The sequence below is a fragment of the Ornithorhynchus anatinus genome, chromosome 2 (genome assembly GCF_004115215.2).
Source record: "Ornithorhynchus anatinus isolate Pmale09 chromosome 2, mOrnAna1.pri.v4, whole genome shotgun sequence".
Lineage (NCBI taxonomy): Eukaryota > Metazoa > Chordata > Mammalia > Monotremata > Ornithorhynchidae > Ornithorhynchus > Ornithorhynchus anatinus.
In genome coordinates, this window is record NC_041729.1 from 109,221,662 (window position 1) to 109,240,269 (window position 18,608).

At 48.1% G+C, this 18,608-nt stretch overlaps 1 long non-coding RNA gene across 1 annotated transcript; it reads left to right on the top strand.

Annotated features, from left to right (window-relative positions):
- Positions 1-511: 511 nt before the first annotated feature.
- Positions 512-17,927, top strand: LOC114806519. Its single transcript, XR_003754556.1, has 2 exons — positions 512-751; positions 17,566-17,927. It is a non-coding gene; the product is annotated as an uncharacterized LOC114806519 (long non-coding RNA).
- The last annotated feature ends 681 nt before the right edge of the window (positions 17,928-18,608 follow it).

The window sequence follows — 18,608 nt, forward strand, 5'->3', positions numbered from 1 at the left end:
CCAGGTGCAGACGTTTGAATAGTCCGTGCCAGACCCCTATGTTTTCCTTTCCAGCCGATTTTGCTTGGATCAGGCTCAAAAACCGAGTGAGTCTCGTGGTTTTGTTTACACTGAATGGGGGTGGGGGGGGGGGGATAGGAGCGGTGCCATGGGGCCGCCTTTCATTAATATACAGTGAGGATTTTGTCTAAATTACTGCTATGAATTTCACAGTACAGGCTTTCAAAAGCCGTCTCAGGTGGTCTGATGAAACGTGATAGCACCTCTGCAAACAGATCTACTTTCTTTTTTAAAAAAAAAAAAACGGGGGGGCGGGGGTACCTCTCCCCCCCACCCCCGAAAATGTGGCACACATGGACAACAAAAATATACTTGTGTTGGAGTTTGGCCCCAATCCCCTCCTCCCCCCCCGCCCTCCCCCCTTCTCACTCGATTTCCCTCTCGATCCCTCCTTTACCCTCCCCCCGCCGCCCTTCGCGGAGTGTGATTGTTTTGTCTGGAAAAAAATCCAAAGTATATAACAAGGGGGGAACAGTTAGTGCTGATTTTCATTTGCATAAATTTTCATATATTTTGGTGAAAATAATAGACTAGCGGAGAGCTCGGCTTAGTGGAGTCAGTGGAAAGGAAAGTCTTGGGATAGAGCGTGCCGTTGGAGTTGAGAACATTGCTCTCTCCCTGCCTCTTTATTAAATCCCCCAAAATAAAACTTCTTTCTTTAAAAAAAAATCTAATCCTGGAAGTTTGCTCGGTAAGTGTTTTTTTTTTCCTCTGTTTCCCTCCTGTTTTTCTCTCCGCCCCCCCCCCAACCTCCCCTTCGATTTATTGATTTCATCCTTCCCGTCTTCTTTTCCATCTTCTGAAATGATTTTCAGCGTTTTGGACAGGGCAGGAAACGCAGGGTAAGACTGCGGAAAGAAGCGAGAGATAGGATGGGGGGGAAGTTGGGGGGGGGGGGGGAAGGGGGGCGAGCGGTGGGAAAAGAACGGAAAACCAACTTAGCGAAATATTACCTAAAAAAGCATGGATTTGGTCCAGAAGCTCAAGGCGCTAAAGCGATTCCTTCGTTTTAGAAAGCCTGCTGGTTCCTCCTTCAGTTTTCTGGGCACTGCTCATTATTGTTGATTTTGAAAGGGAGGTGGTGTTGGGTTGCGGGGAGGGGGGCGGGGTGGGGGGGAGTAGAGGGTGGTAGATGGTAGCGACTTGCAAGAGTGGGGTATGATAACGCTATGCTGTTTTCTAATGTTTCTGCGGGAAAATCACTTCCGATGGCAGGAGTGAAGGGGGGAAAAACGCTTTAGTCAGCAGTAGGCCGGCAAACTTAGCGGCAGGGGAGTGAGTGTGCCTAGAGTAGAAGGTAAAAAGAGGAGGGGGTGTTGGACTCTAGCAGGGAACTGGGGTGTGTGTGTGTGTGTGTATGTGAGATGAGGCTGTGACTGGGAAATGGTGGGGGGCTTAGGGGGTAGATGAGGAGTGAGGGAGGAAGAAGAGGAGGAGGAGACGGAGGAGGAGGAAGAGGAAGAGATGGAGGGATAAGGGGAAAGGAGGAGGGGGAAGCGGAGGAGGAGGAGGAAAAAAAGAGGAGGAAGAAGAGCGCTGTGGTTCCCACACGGGGTGAATAGGGTATCTAGGGAACAGGCGGTTTAAAATCCCATCTCCAGTTCGGGAGGGAAAGTCCATCACGAAAAGGGAATGATCAATCAAAACTAACCAGGGCACCCCTTCCTTTTATTCTCTCGGGAGCTGAGAGCTTCAGGCTTGCGAAGCAGATTCCACTTTTGTTTTTCTCCTCTGACAGTCTTTCTCTCGCCAAGAGTTTCCACGGCCCACGAGTCCTTTTTAACTGAGAGGTGCGGGCTGCTGGGCTGGAAACTCTGGTAGGACGCGGGGTTAATTCGAAAAGGACGCAGGGTGAAGTTTAGCAGGCCTCGCCTGCCTCCTGAGAACTCACTCGGTCCCATTTCAAACGGTCAGAACCTGTTCTGGAGGTTTGGTTGGGATTTTTTGTTGGGTTTTTTTCGTGGGGCGGGGGGGGGGGGGGCGGAGAAGATGGGCAGGTTTCTGGCGTGACGGTGGTTGATTTATTTTTTGTTGTTTGTTTGTTTCTAGACAAGAGCGGGATTAGTAGGCGGGAGAACGGGATGATGCTTTATTTCACTTTTGAACACCAAACACGTCGTCCAGTAATAGAATTAGGGACTTCTTTGGGCACGGTCGATGCCCGAATCAATAAAATACCTTGTAAAGCCAGGAAGGAAGAGGTTTCAATTTTTGGGGTGGGGATTGGGGGAGGAGAAAGAGCGAGGGTGGGGGTGGGGGGAGAGAAGGCGGAGTGGGGGCCGGGGCAGGGGGGGAATGGGTAGAAGGAGTATTGACATGCTAGCCGGCGACTCCTTTGACTGGGGTTAACTCCGTGGACTCCACTGGAACAGATGCCATATAGAGCTTCTCCCTGAAGATCATTTGTTTCCTTGATGGGGAACATTTCTGAGCAGAACATATTGGTTGCCATAGAGAAAGAAATAAAAGGAGGAACACTAGTCACATTAAGCTATATGTTTGTGCACTGGGCTTTAGATAAAAGGGCTCTCTAGTTCAGCCAAAAGAGAAGAAGCCGGAGCAGAGTTTCCTAGCTCCACTAGAACTAGCTTGATTTTGTTTTGGACTTTTACGGTTGAAACATATAAGCTAATTTTATTGGTTGTCGTTAATTTTATATGACACGGTTTACTGAACAAAATAAACTTTTGAAGTCTTCGGCCGCAGGACGGAGGGCCAGCAGGGGGCGCGCTAACGCGGTCCAGGCCTCGGAGAGGAAACGGTTAGGGGGGTTGAAGAGCGATTTGGCTCCTCGCAAACTTGCCAGAGGAACCGACGCCCCCAATTTTATGCCCATGCTCAACCGTGTTATGGGTGATATTATCCTGCCTAATAAGGGCGTGATTTCTGTTTTTCTTTTCTTTTCTTTCTTTTTTTTTTGTAAAAAAAAAAATGCGTCAGAAGCGAAAGATTCCCTGCACGGGATGTCGGTGAAGTGGATTTGGTCCAGAAAAGACCCCTCACCAGGTTTAGCTAGGAAAACAGTCATTTGTATAAAGCAAGCCGCTTTAATTGAGCAAACTCTTCACAGCAGTCCTCCAAGTTAGAGGATCCGGGAAATGGACTCGAGCGAGTGTGTGTGTCAGCAGAAATGTATTGCCGGGTCTCTGGTGCACATCCCAACCTTTACCTAAAGAGAAGGCTTAAACGCCGGAAAGAGAGCAGAGAGATTTGGGACCTCTTTACTTCATTTAATCATTAATTGAAAAGGAGCGGGAATATCGCGGAAAGGCCTAAAGTTTCCCATTCGGCGGGTTTGCGTTTAAAAGGAAATGCAAAACATCTACTTACCTACCCTAGCCCTCCCTGTGTGGGTATCCTTTATTTAACCATATCATCCTATTTCACATCACTTGAAAAAGTTCTGAAAAATGGCACGAGGCTTCCCTTCACAGGATTGACGGGACGAGAGTGGAAAGGGAGCTTCCTTGTGAGGGCCGTGCTTCATGGTACTGACAAGGGTCTTAAATTCGGAAAAAAACCAAAACCCCAACCAAACCCAAACCCCAACCAAACCCAACCCCCCCGATAAACAAACCTTTGAAACTTGAAATATTTGAAGAAAATTTTTATTTGACCAACTTATCTATACCACTTGGAGCTTTGCCCCCTCCCCCGATTAATGGTGGCGTTTGAGACTTTTTTTTTAAAAAAAAGATTCCAGCTCTGATACAAACGCAAGGGTTATGCTTTGAAAACCCTCCAGTCCACATCCATAGAACTGTGACCCGAACGCTCAGGTGTTCAACACCTGCAAAAGGGCAGAGAGCCCTAGGCAGGGAGAGAACCCCTTTCACGTCGAGCTGAAAGCGATGGACTGGTAAAAGACATCATCTCTTCAATTGAAACGACACGAAAAGTTGGGTTATTTTTCACTTAAGAATCCTGGAGAGGGTGCGAAACTCACCCAAGTAGCATCTAGTCTAATGTCCGATCATTAATGTCCAGGTTAAAGATAGTCCGGAGATACTAGCAAGGAAGCCCCCCATTCCACCCCGCCCCCAAACACACACACACACATACACACACACACACACACGCAAGATGTGTTTTATGTTTTACCGTTGTTATTTTCCCGGGCTACATCTTCTAAGTACTTCCTCCTCTAGAGAAGAGACAACTCTGTAAGAGAATTAAATATGTTTTTTAAAAATGATTAGAGGCATCTAAATGAAAAAAAAATCAATTTGATCAGACATTTGGCTATCTGGACACTGACAAGATCCTAAACTATTAAGATGTGTTTCCAGAGTAGAATTTTCTTCTCTTCCGTCCCCAGAGTTGGTTATGATCTTTGATTTACCATTGTTTATCATACAGTATGCGTGTGTATGTTTACTTACCCCCACCACACACACACACACACACACACACACACACACACTCACTCACACACACGGCTAAACACACCCGTATGCAATCTTTTCAGGGAAATCTGAGATTCTGCCACCCTGGCAAAAAGTTGCAGTTGAGTTCACTGTATTTAAAAGACAGCACTCTTCTTTTCTATCTTTGGCTGGGTATGAAATCCAAGTAAACCGAAAACCAAACCCCGAAAGGAGCAACAAGTTAATTTGACAGCCGAGAGTTTTGATCCAGACTGTTCTAAAACACTGTAATTATTTCGGGGGGACCTGATCAAGCTATAAATTAAAACCCAAAGGGCCAGGCAAGGCCACAGATTCTTTTAATTGCTGGAGACAGGGAAATCGCCTTTGCCAAAGGGGAGATTGAATAGCAGAGCCGAGGTATTACCAATGCAAAGTGGATATTTATTCATTTGCTTCTATTTGAGAATGATTAGGTGTATACTATTGCAGCCGTGGAGAGCAACCGACTGATTAGCATTTACAAATTAAAATGTTAAGCACACTCGCGATCCATACAGTCGGCTATATGCACGGAGGGAGAGAAGTCTCTAAACGAGACCATTTAAGGGAAAACGGAGGCTTGTCAACTTAGAAGCTGAGGCGGTAGGCTCCCCCCTGTCCTAGCTCCGAGCCCTTCGGGTCGCCTTGCTGGCCCAACTCACTCTGTAAACGATCTGCAGAAAGCAGACAAGTGTGCTTTTGGGACCCGGAACGGGGTGTAGGGAATGGCCAGAACCCCGAAGACTTTCTGATCAGGCAGCCCCAGTGAAAAACAAGCTTTCGGAAGGAAAATTGTGGTGTGGGTGTGGGTGTGTGTCCGTGTCTGTGTGTGTAGGGGCGGAGGGGGGGGGGAATCTATCAACAGAATCAATTCTGAAAATGAGAAATGTTGGGAAAATATGAGCCCACTCTGTTTTAAAGTCAACGATTTCTGTCCGCTCTTGCTCCGCGATGCACTTCACTGCGGGACTACGTGTGCGAAAGTTCCAAGTCACTGGAGCGGTGTCTGTTGACCCAGTGCTGAAAATCGAATTGTCTTCGAACCGAGCTCATTGTCTTTTCTTCTTCCTTATTGAGTTATTTATACAAATACGTGGACATGCCCTAGAGAAGAACAGAAACGACAGTTTCCTGTTTCTTTTTAAATGTGGAAGCATCTATCCGGTTTAATTGGGAATGATGCTAGATGTTTGGAGGATTTAGAAAGCTCGCCATTCCAAGAAGAGCGAGAGAGAGGGAGAGAGAGAGAGAGAAAATAGAGAGAAAGAGAGAAATAGAGAGAGAGAAATAGAGAGAGAGAGAAAGTCTTGGGTATGCCATGGCTTGACTTTTCGCGGCCTGAGACCGGCAACCTCTGAGTGGCTAAGAAGAGTAATTGTGGTCCACCAGAAAACGGTCCGTGCAGTTTGGCAGCTCTGCTTTTTATTATTAGATTTTTTGACATTTGAACTTGTCTATTGTCTGAGGAGCTGGGTGCAGACTAAAGGCTGATCTCTTTTGGCATTTCACACAAACACGCACAGGCTGTCTATTCTTTGTGAATGCCCCATCCCCATTCCCCCCTCCCCCGCCTAGCTCCCCCTCCCCGGAGTGGATGCAACCCAACGGATACTTTCATGGTCGAGAAGGCATCTTTCTTTTCTTCTTCTCCGGACAGCCTCTTTTCAGCATCCCCTCCTCGGTCTTGAGAACTTTCGAATGTTTGACCGTGGACAGCAGCACTATTTGAGTTGCAGCGTGTTCGATGGAGGGGCTTCTCCGGGCTTTCAGAGCCAATGACTTATTCCCCCGGGTTTCACCCCACCCTATTGTGACTCCCACAGTAAAACTTAACATCGCCCTTTAATTCCTGTCGTGTCCCGTAAATTCAACGCCCCCTCCCCTTCCCTCCCCTTCCCCACCCTGCCCCGGGCCCGATTTTTAATAATCCTGGTCACTTGATAGGTCTGTGACGGAGGGGGACGGGGGGTTGGGGGGGGGCGGGGGAGAGAATTCTGAGGTTCAGAGGGACATTGAAACCCTTCCCATCCTGATTCTTGCATCCTCTCCGGAGGAAGAAACTACGTAGCAATAGGCGTGGGTTCTTTATTGGATTAAAATCGTAAAACCAATAAGCAGTCCCATATGACTTCACTTAGAAAAAGTACCAACTCTTAAATTAAAGAAAGGATGCAATGTAGCAGAAGGGAGCTAGGTAGCGGGTCCTGGAGAAACCAATTCAGATTGGGGCTCCATAGAAAGACAACGCTCGCAAAGACAACCTCGCGCCGCGCCCCCGCCCCCCTTCTTTTTCCTTTTTTCTTTCTTTCCTCCCCCCCCCCCCCGACTCTGCCCCTTCACCTCCCGCCGGCCTCCCCTTCCTGGGATTTCCATGTTTCCAATCAACTCCCCCTGACTCGACTACGACGGTGCCACGGCCCGCGTTCAGCGGACAACCGATTTCTTTCCAGTTGCCAGTTCTTGGGTTCAAGAACACAGCCTCCACCCTACATAAAAAAGGGTCCTCTCCCCTCTCCCTCGGAACAGCTCCTTTAAAGCTTCGCTATTGGAACTCCGGGATCTAGATGTCCAACGGGGCAGTGTGTGTTTGTTTTTTAAATCAGGAAAACAGAGAGGGACAGAGAGAGACACACACAGAGGGGGTGGGGGAGAGATAAGAGACAGAGAGAGAGTAAGCGCTGAGTCACTGGATGGGGTCACTTGAGTAAACATGAGAGAGAGAGCTCGCCTTTTGCTGAAAACTCTCCTTCTCCCCGTCAACCCCCGCCCTCCCGACTCCATCTGCAGGGGGTGGAAGCTCTCCCTGCCACCCTGGACTGGTGATTCCAATCTCGGAATCAGGTGGCGAACCTGCAGTCCCCCAGCTCTCCTTTGTCCCTGGTTTTCCTCCTCGGGCACAGCGCCCCCGAGACCCGCTTTTGTTATGAGCGGAAGAAGGCAGAAGCTCAATTTCACATCCAAAGCTCTGCCCCGTTACCCAAGCTCCTCCCCACCTGCCTTCCCGGGGGAAAAAAAAAAGGTGTGTGTTTGTGTGTATGTGTGTATGTGTGTGTTGGGGGGCGGGGGTAGTCCAGGCCGATTCATCCAGGAGTGGAAGGCAATCTATAATAATAATGATGTATATATATATATATACACGGGTATATATATCTCTCTATAAAGAAGAGCTCTTGGGGGTTTATATGATTTTCTTCTCTCTCCCCTCTCCCCTCCCAATTCCCTAACGGAGGGAGGGACAGCGAGCAGTGCGCAGCGTCGGGATCGTCCGGAGACGAGCTTAGTGGGGTGCGGAGGGGATAGGATGGGGGAAGCCAACGCCGTTGAATTTGACCTCGAGGTTGGACTGCCTCGACTTTTCGCCCTCCCCACCCTTCCACTCCATTTCTCCGTCCTCAGCCTCCTTCTCATTCCTGGGCTGGCTCTACTCTCCGCCCACCCGCACCAGCCACAGGGGAGAGCGGCCGCTGCTGCTGCTGCTGTTGCTGCTGCGGTTGTTGCTGCGGTTGCTGTGGCTGCTGCTGCTGCTGCTGCTGCGGTTGCTGCTGCCGGTTGCTGCTGCTGTTGCAGTTAAGGCCACGTTTCAGGGCCCGGGGCCGGGGGGAGTGAGTGAATGAGGGGAGGGCTTTCTCTAGCCAGCCCCGGCTGCGAGGAGGCCAGGCCTTAGCGGGGGAAACAAAAGAGCCAGCGATGTCGGGAGCCTAGAGACGGACACACGTACACACACGGGCAGGCGGAAACACCCCCCCCCCCCCTTCACACACAGACACACCCTCGCTCAGAGTTTTCTCTTGCGCGTGTGGGTGTCGGTGTGTATGTGCGTGCGTGTGGTTGTGCGCGTGTTTTCCCCTTCCCCTCCAAAGGTGAGTGCAGATTGCAATAGTAGCTGCTCTGTTTTTATTTGTCAAACAAGGTCCTCCTCCTGGGAGAGGGGCATGTGGCGGTTCCCAGCCCAGGATTACATTAATCAAAGCATTATTTCCCCAGGGATTCCCAACCCAAATGATAGTAAATCCTAATAAAATTGGATCGCTGAGAAATTGAACGCTTTAAGTAATCTGCTCTGCCTGATAAAAACCTCAAATTTATAAGATGTGGGCTCTTTCGGCCCTCTCCTCCAGCGTCCCCCGGCCCCTCAACACCCATCCCCTTTCCCCTCCGCCCCCCCCCAGGGGGGCTGGGGCGCGGGTGGGCCCGGGGGTGCTGATGCGTGGGACAGGGAGGCCGGCTCAGCCTCAGCCTCAGTCGAGGCCTCCTCCCCGCCCAGCCTCCCCCTCCGGGGAGGGAAGAGGGGAGAGGGGGAAGGGGAGAGGGGGAAGGGGAGAGGGGAAAGGGGGCTGCCTCTCGCCCGCTGATTTGAATCCAGAGCGCCGTTCGGGGCGGGAGCGCCTCCTTCTCCCTCTATTGAGAAAACGGTTGCAGAGCCTCACCCGGGCGCCACCTCCGGGGAGAGACAATGTTCCTTTTCTGCCTTGAGAAGGCGACCCCTCACCCCACCCCCCTCCTCCTCCCCCCTCAACCCGACTCCAAGAAAGTGTAACTCCAAAAAGGGAAGCTTTAGACCTGTCATGGAGAGTAGAAGCCCTCCCCTCTCCTTCCCGCCCCCGCCCCCCCCCCCAATTTTTAAATATCCTAACACCGGGCCCTTGGGGCAGGCTCGGCCGCCTTCCTCTGATCGCCCCTCCTAGGAGCCAGGGAAAGTTTGACGGGAGAACGGGCTGGGGCGTGGGGGGAGAGGAATCAGTCAATCGACGGCACGTCTCGACCACTTAGAGCGCGCAGAGCTCTGCTCTAAACGCTCAGCCGCGGGGCGGGACCCCAAGGGTGGCCAGCAGGCAGGGGACCGACACCCAAGGAGACGAAGCTCCCGGACCCCCAGCTCTCTCGGGTGGACAGGGAAGGGCGGCCGAAGGTAAACGGTCCTAGGGGGGTCTTAATTGCTTTCCCTCTACGTGCCAAGCACTGTTCTAAGCGCTGGGGGAGATACAAGGGAATCGGGTTGTCCCACGCGGCCCCTCCTGACATCTTCTGAAGACTCACAGATCGGGTTGATGGGCGTGTGCGTGGGGGGAAACCTCTTCTCTTTATCTTCCCACGCAAAGGGCAGTGTGGTTCACTCTAGGCTTCTCCACCCGCTGACGCTCATGCACAAAGTCAGAGATGCACACATCCACACAGAAAATAGTCGCACTCATCCACACCGAGCAAAACGCACGCTTTGCACCCATACATACACCCATTCACCCCTCCCCGCCCAGGAATACATATACACGCCTGCCCGAATCACACACGTGCATTCCCCATGCTTTAGCACGCCCCCCACCTCCACCCAAGACCCACAGACACACATATGCATGTATCCAGCGCTTAGAACAGTGCTTAGCCCATAGTAAGCGCTTCATGCATTCGGTCGTATTTATTGAGCGCTGACTGTGTGCAGAGCACTATAGTAAGCGCTTGGAATGTAAAATTCGGCAACGGATAGAGACAATCCCTGCCCAACGACGGGCTTGCAGTCTAGAAGGGGGGGGGGGGGAGACAGACAGCAAGACAAAACAAGTAGTTATTGTTGTTATTATTATAATGCACCTGTATAAGCTAACACACAACACACACACACACAGACACACACCCCTTCTCCGATGCCCTGAAACACAGACATCAGTTAGAACCACCCTGCTTGCTGTTAGCACAGCATCCACACCTTCCGTACCCTTGGGGACACCGATGGGGTGTGTGTGTGTGTGTGTGTGTATGTGTGTGTGTGTGTGTTTAGTGAGGGTCGGTCTGAATGATGCCCCCTCCCCGTTGGAAAGCTTTGGGTTTCAGGAGATAAACCCTCGCTTTCCCGGCCCCTCGCCCCCCGTTTTTTTTCCCCTCTCTCCCCACCGCCCTGCGCCGCCGTTACTTCTCTTTTTTGGGATTGGGGCTGGGGTGGTGGGGGAGGTTCCTGGGTCTCGATGAGACTCTCGTGTCTCCGGGTCCTCCCCAGAGCTGGCCCGGAGGGTGAGAGGGAAAAGCAGCATGGCTCAGTGGCAAGAGTCTGGGCTTGGGAGTCAGAGGTCATGGGTTCTAATGCCGACTCCGCCGCTTGTCAGCTGTGTGACCTTGGGCAAGTTACTTCACTTCTCTGGGCCTCAGTTCCCTCATCTGTAAAATGGGGATTAAAGACTGTGAGCCCTACGTGGGACAAGCCGATTCCCTCGTAGCTTCCCCCAGCGCTTAGAACAGTGCTTGGCACCTAGTAAGCGCTTAACAAATACCAGCATTATTATTATTATCTGTAAAATGAGAATGAAGACTGTGAGTCCCACGTGGGACAATCCGATCCCCTTGAATCTCCCCAGAGCTTAGAACACTGCTTGGCACATAGTAAACGCTTAACAAATACCAGTATTATTATTATTATTATCTATAAAATGGGGATGAAGACTGTGAGCCCCACGTGGGACAACCCGATTCCCTTGCATCTTCCCCAGCGCTTAGAACAGTGCTTGGCACATAGTAAGCACTTAACAAATATCAGCATTATTATTATTATCATTATTTTTATTATTATTATCTGTAAAATGGGGATAGAGTGTGAGCCCCGCCTGGGACAACCCGATTCCCTTGTATCTCCCCCAGCGCTTAGAACAGTGCTTGGCACATAGTAAGCGCTTAACAAATGCCACCGTTATGATTATTATTATCTGTAAAATGGGGATAGAGTGTGAGCCCCACGTGGGACAGCCCGATTCCCTTGTATCTCCCCCAGCGCTTAGAACAGTGCTTGGCACATAGTAAGCGCTTAACAAATGCCACCGTTATGATTATTATTATCTGTAAAATGGGGATAGAGTGTGAGCCCCGCATGGGACAACCCGATTCCCTTGTATCTCCCCCAGCGCTTAGAACAGTGCTTGGCACATAGTAAGCGCTTAACAAATGCCACCGTTATGATTATTATTATCTGTAAAATGGGGATAGAGTGTGAGCCCCGCATGGGACAACCCGAATCCCTTGTATCTCCCCCAGCGCTTAGAACAGTGCTTGGCACATAGTAAGCGCTTAACAAATGCCACCGTTATGATTATTATTATCTGTAAAATGGGGATAGAGTGTGAGCCCCGCGTGGGACAACCCGATTCCCTTGGGTCTCCCCCAGCGCTTAGGAGAGTGCTTGGCACATAGTAAACGATTCAGAAATACCAGCATTAATTAATTAAGGGAAAAGTGCGGCCGGCCGTGCCCGGGTCCGGGAGGACTCCGCGCCCCTCTGGCTCTGTGCGGGGGCAAATGTGCGGGTCCGGGGGAGAAGGGGGAAGGAGCCGCTCCCGGGGTGGCCCACCGGGCCGAGGGGCTTGGCATCCATCCTCTGCCCCCGCCGTCGCCCGGGACCCAAGTCTTTCTTCTCCTCCTCCGCGGGGCCCGCACCTGCCAGCCCGCCCGCGTCGCTCGGACGCGCAGCGCAAAGTTGTGCGCCTGGGCGGAGGGCGGCTTTGGCCTGGCCTGGGGGGCTCGGCGCCGCGTGTGCTTGTGCGGGGATTGCGGTTTTGGGGAGTGGATTGGGCGCCCCTGTCCTAATAATGGTAATGTTGGTGTTTGTTAAGCGCTTACTATGTGCAGAGCACTGTTCTGAGCGCTGGGGTAGATACAGGGTATCTGTCCTGCGTGCAGCAGCGTGGCTCCCAGTGGAAAGAGCACGGGCTTGAGAGTCAGAGGTCATGGGTTCGAAGCCCAGCTCTGCCGTTTGTCAGCTGTGTGACTGTGGGGGCAGGTCACTTCACTTCTCTGTGCCGCAGTGACCTCATCTGTACAATGGGGATTAAGACTGTGAGCCTCATGTGGGACAACCTGATTACCCTGTATCTACCCCAACGCTTAGAACAGTGCTCCGCACATAATAACCGCTTAACAAATACCAACATTATTATTACACGTGCGGGTGGACGCGCCTCGACCTGAGCGGGTGGGTGCCTGTGGAGGGGAGCGTCTACCTGTTGGGGGTGGGAAGAAGGGGCACCCCTGTTCTTTGCACCGACCGAGCTCGCACCTGGGGCACTGAGATGTGACTTTGGTAAAAGCGCCCCCCGCCACCCCGGACTGTAAACCCGTTATAATAATGGTTGCATATGTTAAGCGCTTACTATGTGCAAAGCACTGTTCTAAGAGCTGGGGAGGGATACAAGGTCATCAAGTTGTCCCACGTGGGGCTCACGGTCTTTAATCCCCATTTTACAGATGAGGTAACTGAGGCCCAGAGAAGTGAAGCGACTTGCCCAAAGTCACACAGCTGAGAAGCGGCGGAGCCGGGATTAGAACCCGTGACCTCTGACTCCCAAGCCCGGGCTCTTTCCACTGAGCCGTGATTGTCTCTATCTGTTGCCGAATTAATAATAATAATAATGTTGGTATTGGTTAAGCGCTTACTATGTGCCAAGCACTGTTCTAAGCGCTGGGGTAGATACGAGGTAATCACAGACTCACAGTCTTAAACCCCATTTTTCAGATGAGGTAACTGAGGCCCAGAGAAGTGAAGTGACTTGCCCAAGGTCACGCAGCAGACAAGTGACGGAGTCGGGATTAGAACCCATGACCTCTGACTCCCAACCCCGAGCTCTTTCCACTAAGCCGCGCTGCTGCTAGCGGGTATGCGTCTGTGGAGGGGCGCGTATACCTACCTGGTTGGGGATGGGAAAAAAGAGCACCCCTATTTTTTGCACCCACTGAGGTTGAACCTGGGTCACTGAGCTGTGACTCTGGTTAATTCCTCCTCCTCGCCCCCAACTGTGAGCCCGTTGTTGGGTAGGGATTGTCTCTGTTGCCAAATTGTACTTTCCAAGCGCTTAGTACAGTGCTCTGCACACTGTAAGCGCTCAATAAATACTATTGATTGAATGAATAAATACCATTAAATGAATGAATGAATGAACCCCTCCATCCCCAAACGCAGCAGCCTGACACCCCCCGCCCCCCTCCCCCCACGCAGCCCCGCATCTAGGAAAGCATTTCCAACAACCAGGCTGCGTCCCTGCTCCGACCCGAATAATAATAATGATCACGATGGCCTTTGTTAAGCGCTTACCTCGTGCCAAGCACTGTTCTAAGCGCTGGGGTAGATAGAAGGTAATCAGGTTGTCCCACATAGGGCTCACAGTCTTAATCCCCATTTTACAGATGAGGTAACTGAGGCACAGAGAAGTAAAGTGACTTGTCCAAGGCCACACATCAGACAAGTGGCGGAGCCGGGATTAGAACCCATGTCCTCCGACTCCCAAGCCCGTGCTCTTTCCCGAATTTCGCTGCAAGGTTCGGCGTGATTCGCAGGGAGGGTCGACTACATTGGAGGTAGCCCCAAACCTCCTGACTCTCCGAGTTCTGCATGCGGCTCACTTCTGCTCTCTCTCACCTCCATCCGGCTGCTCTGGAACGGGCCTTGCCCGTTGTGGGCAGGGATTGTCTCTGTTTGTTGCTGAGTTGTGCTTTCCAAGCGTTTAGTATGCTGCTCTGCACTCAGCAAGAGCTCAGCAAATATGAATGAATGAATGAATGAATGAAAGGCTTTCGAGAAGTCTTTCGACCTCAGGGTCTCGAAGAGCCCTCTTCTCCCTTTCCCTTCCTACCTCTCTCTTGTCTCCAACCAACCCCCAAACCCCCCACCCCCAAGCTCGCAATCTCCCTGTCTTCTCTCCCACCGGCTCCTGTGATTTTCATAATTTCCCCACGTTCAAACACATCAGGCAAGGGCTGTCGCCTTGTGGTGCACCAAAATCAAGTCTGCCAAGGTGAAGTACCCGCAGGCCTTTAGACCAGCTACCCATCCCTCCCCCGCCATTTACTCATCCCATATTCCAACATCCAATCGTAACTCTATCGTAACTCTCAAGGGTAAGCCTCGACGGGAAGGCTAAAGAAAAGGTTAAAAAGCAATCCTCTTTTTTGCTCGACTTGAACCTCGGAGACGCGGCCAACATTTTTGAGGAAAAGGAATTTCAGCATCTGGGTTTAAGTCTTGCGCTTGTGCCCCTTAACTGACATATTCTATTATTTACATGATTCTCAAAGATATTAGGCGAGAGAGAAATGTCTTGCTATAGTTTTAGCTTTTTATGATGATCTAGTATCTACTCCAGCCCTTAGAACAGAGCCTGGCACACAGTAAGAGCCTAACAAATACCACAGTTATTATTATTATTATTATTATGCTTTGTTAATGCACGATTTCACTATTGTTCACAATTCTTGCTTCTGTTTTTGGTACCCTATCATTGCCATTCACCTGAGAATAGCACCTTCCATCCTGATGTGCGAGTTAACTAAGAAAGATCCACCTGGAGTTTCAACTTGTGCTTTGGGAAGTTATTTAATAATGGAGTAATAGTAGTAATAGTATTTTTTTTAGCACTTTACTGTGTGCCGACCACTGAACGAGGCACTATGAAATACATGACAAGAATGTAACTCTTAAAACAAGAACACAGAAAACCTTTTCAAAACTAAATTTTGGCCTTTTGGGGGAATTGCATAGGAGGAAAGTCCTGATGGTCAATGACTTTTATATATTTAAGGCTCAATCACAAAAACACAGAATCATTCAATTAGTTATTTAGGAATCATCAGTTTTGCTAATGGATCTGTTAATATTGCAACTCCAGAACTGTGCATGAGATTAATAGGGGCATATAGAACCCTTAGGACAGTGGACTAGAATTACTCATTTTCATTCTTGCAAAAAGCCCTGAAGTTTTAGTTCATCACATATACACAAACTGTATTATACATGTAGACACACAACTTTGTGCAAGCTGAGCTGGGCTTGTAGTGCTCACGGTCAAGTTTGTAAAGACTCCTGAAATAAGAACTTAAAAACCAGAAATAAAAGCACATCTTTCAGCATTTATATAATTATGGGAAAATTTGTTGGAGTTCTGAAATGATATCACAAAGGGGGATCGATCGAGTATTTATATTGAGAAAAAAGCCACCACCATTCTTCTGCAATATGTGTAGCTCTAATTGTAGAAGACAACTACAGAAAAGTGAAAAACACGTGTGAGATTAAAATTTCATAATACCTCATTTAAAATTACTGGGAACGTTGGAAACTTATTTCATATACAGAAAAGGGATAGTGTAAAAAAACATAGACAGTAAACCTAAAATGGAAACATCTTATTGAGTAGAGCAATTTAGTATAAACATCAACCCCGCAAATATTTCTTGTTTTGCTTATGTTATATAGTCATCTTGAAGTTTTAATTCAGTATTGCAAGTAATAAAAAAGAACATTAACTTTATTCCCATTGCACTGAAAGGAAAATATTTTTGAGTAGCTGATTAATGAGATGAAGAGAGTTACTTTAACTCATTCATGTGCCCAAATATATTTTAAAACATTCAAAATATAATGACATCATAGGACACTGACATGTTAAGTATAGGTGTTTCACGTGAAGTGATTTACTTATATATTTGAATAGAACTAGATAATCATTTTGGTGTTAGTTTAATACCATCCTAGAATACTGGGCATTCAAAATTTTTGGGAGAAATTTCTGCAGAAGTGAATCCATTGAAGGGTGTTGGCAAGACGGCATCATTTGATTAAGATACAGATGCTATTTGCGCTGGGAAAAAAATTAAGAAGTGTGTCATATAAGCATTTTTACCTTTTAAAATGATAGTTTTTATTAGAAATAGACAAAAAAAAATTTGTTTGAAAATCACTGATTGTCAAAAAATTCCCACAGAAAATATTTCTTTTTGTTGGCAAATAGTTTTGCTTTATGCCACCATGCTCATGTAAATTTTTATTTGTTGATTTGAAAAATAAGATGCATATCTCCTTCTTTCTATCCACACGTGATGTTTCACATGTTTATTTCAGAGAAAACATTTAAGACGGACAGGCTCACCTGCTGTGTCTAAGGATAATTGATGATCCCATGAGAATAAAAATAGAGCTAATTTAACCCCATTCCAAGATTTGTGCCTTAATTTATTTTTTTTAAGAGTTTGGAAGTATAATGATTTGAGATAGCACAATAGAGTAAAAACATGCATTCACATAGAAAACAGTCAAAGTATTTCACTCTAATAGGGTTTTTAGGTCTTATAATGAAGACAAATCACTTCCCTTTGGAAAGTAGTGCATCTGATGATGAGGTGTGATTTTAATAAGCCCTCACCTTCTACAATATCTCCTACAGCGGGTAAGGCTTATTCTAAAAATGAGGGTTGAGAAATAATTCCATCTAAATAAAGGGGGAAACTTTCCCATCAACCCAGTTAATGAAAGAGGTAAATAATATATAGTAAACAAGCAGCATAAATCTCTCTCTCTCTCTCTCTCTCTCTCTCTCCCTCTCTCACCCACACACACACACACACACACACACACACACACAAATTGGGAGTTGTATTTGGAGGAGTAAATATCTAAAATCCAGCAGCCTGTAAGGAGGACAGAACTACGCACAGTCTAAAAATCCCTCCACAAACTAGGCAACCAAGACTCAATTTCATTAGGACAGTTGGCAGCTGGAGAGAGAGGGAAAACAGATTCTGATAAAGTCAGTGCATCAGCCTAACATTGACACATCTTCAGATTTATATCTAGTTACTCTTTTAGCAAACTTTCACCATGTTTGAGAGCTCAAGTTAGTCAAACAGTTTTTCCTATTGAACAATCATTACAAAACTCCTCATTTTTTAATGTGTATCCTAGTAGACTCAGCATTCTTTTATCCAAAAAGAGGTCGATTAACAGGTATGGTAAAGAAAGACACATTTACGATATTAAGACCTCAACTTTAGAAGATGAGCAAACAACTAGATCACTGAGAATAGCTGTGCTCTCTGAAAAGTATTTCCATTTTCCACTTGACTAAACTCCCCCTCACCCCCCTTTTTTTTTCTGAAAGAGAATGTGTCTAGATCTTCACAGGTAGAATGGGTTGGAGCCTTGGAGCAATTATCTGGACAATTCAGATTTTTAAAAAATGCTCTCCCTGGGAAAAGGTAGTTTTGGGGGCTGGAGTTGCTGAGATTGATGATCGCCACTGTTTCTCTAAATTCCTTTGTCAAGTTACTAAAATGTGTGATTCCTTTGTTACAGGCACAAAAGACATGGACTTTACATATGTCAAATCATCATCCCAGCCTGGTGCTCCACAGAACATTATACTGCCATGGAGAATTTCTGGATGCAGGGATCACCACCCTTTTGAGGTGTATGTGGGCTGGGGAGAGTGAAGTCACTACTTTCCATAGAAGATATTGCACTCTATAAGGTTTAGCAGCATCTCACTAACACCTCTTCTGCTCCTAGGAGCCCTCCTCAACTCATGTAAACTTTGGGTCTTTAATGTCATCCATTATTGTGGACCAAATTCTGTGTTTTGTCAGTTTCCTGTTGATAATCTGTCAGAGATCTTCTGGGTTAAAGGGAAAGCCCACAGTGAATACTGACTGAATTCACCAGGTATTTGCTCATTTTTTTCTCTTGTCTTGACCTGCATGCATCTCTATGAGCAACCATGGCCCAGATTAAGGAAGGGAATAGCTTCAGAAGTGAGGTTTGGGATTTTTAGTGTTGGGCTAGTTGGGATACCACCATGAGAACGAATGAGCTGTGGGAATGCCAGGATCTAACATTAACTGGGCAGAGCCTGCTTAATTCTGCTTGTGGGGACACTGACGCACATAACATACTCATCCACATCCACATCCACGTGCATACTACTGTATCTAATAATGGTAATATTAATGGTATTTGTTCATAATAAAAATAATGGCATTTGTTAAGGGCATTCTACATGCAAAGCACTACATATAACACTGGATACAATATCCCCTCTCAAGGTCTCACCTGGGGAGTTTTCAGTCTCAACTACAGGAGGGAGAGTCAAGCAGAGGCCTATCCATTCCATTCCTAGCTTGGCCAGTGGCTAGCGAGTGGAAGGCAATCTGCTATAAGTAAAACTCACCTGAACTGGGCAACAGCGGCACGGGAAAGAGTCGAGGGTAGAGATTTGGGTTTACTGGGTGGAGGGCGGCAATGGTAAACCACTTCCATATTTTTACCAAAAAAAGTCTATAGATACATTACCAGAACGATTGCAGATGGAGAATGGGGTGTTCTGGGAGAGATGTATTCGT